The sequence below is a fragment of the Zalophus californianus genome, chromosome 7 (genome assembly GCF_009762305.2).
Source record: "Zalophus californianus isolate mZalCal1 chromosome 7, mZalCal1.pri.v2, whole genome shotgun sequence".
NCBI classification, from domain to species: Eukaryota; Metazoa; Chordata; class Mammalia; order Carnivora; family Otariidae; genus Zalophus; species Zalophus californianus.
Window position 1 is genome coordinate 51005377 of NC_045601.1, and position 6102 is coordinate 51011478.

Genomic DNA, 6102 nt, shown 5'->3' on the forward strand with positions numbered 1-6102 from the left:
CTATTTCTGACATTCCTTCTCCTCTTACGAGAATCATAGCTCTAAATTCAAATTTTATTCAGAAATGCCCAGTCGACGCACCTGGGTGGTGCAGTTGGTTGAGCGTCTGACTCTTGGTTTCAGCTCCGGTCGTGATCTCAGGGTCATAGGATCAAGCCCCACTTTGGGCTCCACGCTCAACGGGGAGTCTGCTTGAGATTCTCTCTCTCTCTCATTTAAATAAATCTTTTAAAAATGTGTCCTGTCAAAAAATGTTTGTCTTCATAATTTAACCATAAAAATAATAGCTACAGAAAAAGGTACTTGCTTCCCTGCACCCTGAGGCAAGAGGGCCTGAATGAGCAGACAGATGTGCTTTGTGTCAGGTCCGGTTAAAGGACACCTGTCTGCTCGGGGCCAGGCGTGAGTTTTCTCTCCCTAAGTCTCCTGCACAGTATAGAGAAGCTGTGGCATTTTAGTGCATTGCAAAATTTTTGTTTGCAGACCATCCAGGAAACTGACTTTAAGTACCATTTGGATCTGTTACCAATGTAAAAGAAAACAAAATTAAGTACTTTTGCCTTGAAAAATCTTTTTTACAGGAAGATTTCACTCTTTTTTTAAGTACTAAATTTTGTTTCCCCAACTTCACCTAAAACCATATTTTGCACATATGTTCACCTTGATATCCTGAATATTTCAACAGCAAAATTATGGCATTATCTTACCTGTTAGAGGAACACATTTCAGACAAGTGTGCCATAGGTTTGGGATTTTTCTTTCCTATGGTTTCATCATTATTTTTTTCTTTGCTCTTGAAATTTAGCTGTTGGATATGCCTATGTCTAACATATTAGAATTGATGAAGCATTAGTGTTTGGAGCAGAGGCAAGTAAAAGGAGGATTAAGACAACTATATAGATACAATTGTTTAAAAAGCATTATTGGGCACCTGGGTGGATCAGTCGGTTAAGCGTCTGCCTTCGGCTCAGGTCATGATCCCAGGGCCCTGGGATCGTGCCCCGTGTTGGGCTCCCTGCTCCGCGGGAAGCCTGCTTCTCCCTCTCCCTCTGCCCCTCCCCCTGCTTGTGCTCTCTCTCTCTCTCTGCTCTGTCTTGCTCTCTCAAATAAGTAAAGAAAATCTTTTAAAAAATAAAATAAAAAATAAAAAGCATTACTAAGAGGAGAAAAGGGATTTGACTTGAATTATTTAGGCTTTTTATATTAATTCAGTTCTCTGGATAATTCCTCAGTTCTTCACTTGGCAAACAAAAAATAACCCCCCAAACCTCTCTCCCTTTGTGAAAGAAAACAAATCAACAGGAGGATATGAGAGGGAGATATTTCTTTATCCTTCCTCTCACCTCTTACTGTGTCTCTTTTTCTTTTTTTTCCTTTCTCTTCAGCCTGTTTTTCTACTGATATTTAGATTTTTCCTCTTAGTTAATCTTTGATATTTTCTTGACTTTCTTTTTACCATCCGTATTAGTTTGCTCAGGCGGCCATCACAAGACACCACGGCCCCGGGGGCTTCTACCACAGAAATGTACTTCTCACAGTTCTGGAGGCTCCAAGCTCCAGGCTCCAGGATCGGGATGGCTGCAAGGTAGATTTCATCCTGAGGCCTCTTTCTTGCCTTGCGGGCAGCCAGGCTCTCTCTGTGTGCTCACTTGACCTCCTCCTTGTGCCTATGCTGGGAGGAGACAGAGAGAGAGAGAGAGAGAGAGAGAGAGGGAGAGAGAGAGAGCTCTTTGGTGTCTCGGAAGGGTACTAATCCCATCACGAGAACCCCGCTCTTTCCGCCTCGTCGGACCCTACAAACGTTCAGTCTGTAGCACCCATGTACGTGTTTCTGTATTAGTAAGAGTCCAGTCAGCAAAACAGAAACCCGCCGAGCTATTTCGGGCATAGAAGAATTTAATACAGGGAATTAGTTACAACAGTGTGGGGAAGACTGGTGGAACAAAATGGAGAAGGAGAAGTTAGCTAGAGGCCAGGAAGCCATTGCCCCCACTGGGCTGGGAGCCCCCAAGCCTATATTCTCGGCTTCCACTGCACGTGCAGAAATCACGTTTCTGCTGCTGACCAGGAACCCAGGAGCCCACACTCCCACTGATGCTACGGAAACTGCCCGGCATGGTTTCAACTTGAATGGAGTCGAATTTTTAGATTAATTTAGGGAAAATTTACCTTATTCCTGGTATGGACTCTTCCATCCATTATCATGAGTTATGTCTTCGTTTACTCAGGTTATCTTTAATGTCTTTCAATGAAGTGCAATTCACAAAGCATGCACATTTCTTATTCTACTTACTTTTGGGTATATATATTTTTTACTAGCAGTGCTGAGTTTCTAATATATTTTCTACTGCTTATTGCTGGCATCAAGGAAGGTGATTGGTTTTTGTATGTTGTTGTTATATCTAACAAACTCAATTAAAAATGTTTTTAAATCAGTAGGGATTAAAAAAAGCTGTATTGGGAAAAAAATGGGCTTTTCATCATTAACAATTACAAATATTAGTCATACAAGAAGCCAAACATACTTTGTTCCTCAAGCATTTCTCACTATGCACAGCCTTCTGATTTTATACCTGAAAAATAGTGATGTTAGATATCTTTAATAGTTGGAACCAAGTCCTGGCACATCAGATCTGTCTCTAGTTGTAAATATTTCAAGGAGTACTTCACCGGGCACCGGGAAGCTCAGAGAACAAGCCACACACAAGTAGGTGAACTTGAGGCAGGTGACCTTGTCACCAGATCGGTTCAGCGGAGGTCTAGGCATCCACCTGACTTCAACAGGCAGTTATTGTGAGAGGTGGTAGAGGCTAGTGGGGGGAAGAACGCCCTCCTGCTTAGGCAAATTAACCTCTCTTTATCTCAGCCTTCTCATGTAAAAATTCAGGATGAAAATAAGATGTCCCTCATGGGACTGTGAAGATGAGATACTATATCTACATTACCTATCCACCCTGATCCAGCTCTGATGCTGTTTCTGCTCCGTAGATGATTCCACCGCTCTGGCAGGGAGGGTGTCTTGGTCTTGGCCAGTAGGCGTTGGAGGCCCATTCCGTCAATGACAGCACGCTGTCACTGTCCTGGGTTGATTGTGCCCTCCAGCACGTGCTGTTTCTCTCTTGAGGACTCTGCAATTCAGATTGTTCTGGCGACTGATTTTGGCTCACAATAGCTGTAGGGAACGCCTCCTATGAAGCCCAAAGAGCATGAACTTCAGGTTCGCTTCCCTCCCTCACACAGGCTCTTGTGAGAGACCTCCATAATGGGTTCATTTGGTCACACGTTTTTGTAAAATTTTGTAAATTTTGCAAAAGTAAGATAAATCCACTGCAATCAGTTAAGACCACTGTCTCTGTCCGCTCTATTTTCCTTCTGTCACGTTTCCCCTCTGTCAGATGATATCAAAGTGACCAGAGGCATTTTTTTCTCTCATGATTTTGTAAATTTTTTTCTTATAGAGGACTTTGAAAACTGTATAAACTTCAAACAAACAAACAAACAAACAAACAACTGTATAAATTTCAGGCCCCACAAAAGCTGAGTCTGCCCCTCCTCCCATCACTGTGTTGTTAGGGAAGTTCATATTGAAAATATACTCTGAATGTATTCTGAGGCCTTTCTCTCATGCTTATCAAATACTTACTGAAAGCATGCTAAACACAAAGGGTTTAGTCTATAAAATGACATATCCAAAGGGGGTACTTCATAAATTCCTGTAGATGGTGAAGAGGAATATTTTCTATTTCAAGATTGTTTAAGCTGACCGCGGACGCCAGAGTCCATGGTAACTTGCCCCAACAGAGATGAATTATCTGAATTTGCCAGAAGTCAGTAACAGCTGCTTGTTTTATCTCTAAAGTCCACATTGCACGAGTATTTACTGACAACTGTTAGTTCCCTAAGTAAATTCATCTTCCTTATCCATTCCCTGCCTCTCCCTAGGCTTACCTAGCCCATCAGGAGATTTTCATGGATGTTCCAGTAAATGAATCTTGAAAGTCAAATTATTTTACAGAGAGAAAAGGTTCAGTTATAGATTCTGCCCTACTCCCGTGTCTCGAGTCAGGGCTAGCCAATATATCAGAGAATCAAGTCACCCTGAGCTCAGTCCTTCCCTGTTTCCTTACCCCAACCTGTAGCCTACATGGCTGAATCCCTGGCCCCATGAGCCTTGCTTCCTTAATATCCTTCTAGAACATTCAAGTTCTGCTGGTCTGAGGCTCTTTATGGACTGGCGGACTAACACAATTTAGCAAGTTAGCAAGGCTAACACATCACAAGCCATCGACGCCCATGGAGAGCAGAGCAGGAGGGGCTGTGGGACCAGGGAGGCCTCCAATACACAGCACAAGGGAAGCCTTGTGGAGCTCCAGAGCCTGCGGTAAAAAGTCTCTGAAAAATTCCTGGGGAGGAGTGTGACACTGAGCTCACCTGCACTCTCGGTGGCGGGGGGGGGGGGGGGGGGGGGTCCTTTCAATTTTTTGGACCTCAGCCACTTGCCTATAAAATGATAAAACAAGACCCCACTAGATGGCCCCAGATCTCCCTTTTACCCCCACCCTCGAAGATACCTAATTCAGTTTTCCAAATGACCCTTCTTTCAAGTGATATGGTTACAGTCCTGTGGAGCCAAAAATAAAAGACCTATTAGCCCTTTATACACACAGCTTGTGTTCTTGGTTTCATTTCTAAATGTTTCGTCTTCTTGCTTTCAGAGGGAAATAGAGCCCTGCCCTGGGCAGGGATTAAGGAGCATTCTCAGGGATCCTCCATGGCTCCCATTGCTTTCTCAAATGGTGTCCTCCATCTTGGTCAGATGTCACACTCTGCTCTCACGCGTACCTCCCCATGGAGACACAGGCTGTTTCCGCAGCTCTCTTGAAACTTCCTGCCTCTGTGACTTTGCTCACCCTTTCCTCCCTCGTGATAATTCTCTCCCTCCTCTTTTTTGTCCGTCCACATCCCACTGATTCTTTGAAACCTTCCTCATTTCCCATCCTCTCTCCTGGACTGGCCACGTGGGTCCACCATGCTTCCCTCTCTCTGAGCCCCCACATCACCTACAGTAACTGCTACATATTAAAGGACCGTCTTACTCTGCCTTGTTTCCATTCTTGAGGGGAGAAAACATCCGTTTAGAGATCGTTAAATCTCTTGTAGTCCCTGAAGCATGCTTTGGACAGAGCACGTGCTCCATAAATGTTGGTTGATTTTATAGCAGGTGCTTGATAAAATATATACGCCACACTCACAAAGAATGTTACATATTTTAACTCAGCAGATGCTTACAACAACTTATAAGAGAAATTAGCTCATTCCCAATTTTCAAAAAGGGAAATCAAAACTCAGAAGTTAGGTGACTTGCTCAGGTAAAACAGACAGGTCTCGATGCCAAAGTGTGCACTTTGGTTAAGACATTGAGCCTTGGGGTCTGACACTCAGACTGGGCTTTGTTACTTAGGAGACCTTGGGCTCTTCCTTATTCTCTTGGAGCCTCAACTTTCCCACCTATAGAATGGGGATAATAATAGTATCTCACTACCTCAGAGGGTGGTTGTGTTATATGTGTCATATGTGCACGTAGCCCATGATTAATGCTAAATACATATTAGTTACACTATCATTGTTATTTTGATTCATCAGACTGCTTCCCCATCAACAACTTCGTAATTTTCAAGTGTCTACCACATGGTGGACACTCAACAAATTTTTCAATCTCTGGACTAAAGAATCATTTGGTTTTTATCCTTGATTATCTCCTGAGTAATTTTTCCAGCTGCAATCAGGCCGTCTTCTTAGTGATCCACAACACTATTCTGCCCTCACCCTACCCCCACTCCTGCCCCAACCCGCTGACCCAGAAGAGACAAATGAGGAAACCAGTGTGGCTTCTGGCCAGAACTTGCTGGAAATTGAACAAGTTCACCTGTTATTTACCATGCCTACAAATCAGTTGGAGAAGTCCCAGACTGGTGGCAAGATAGAGAGGTTTGTAAACTAGAAGGAGAATGGCTGCTGAGGGCGGACCAGCTCCCAGGGGTTCGGCAGACCCACAGTTCCACGGAGCTTACAAAATGAAGTTAATCCCTCCTTTCTCCAGGG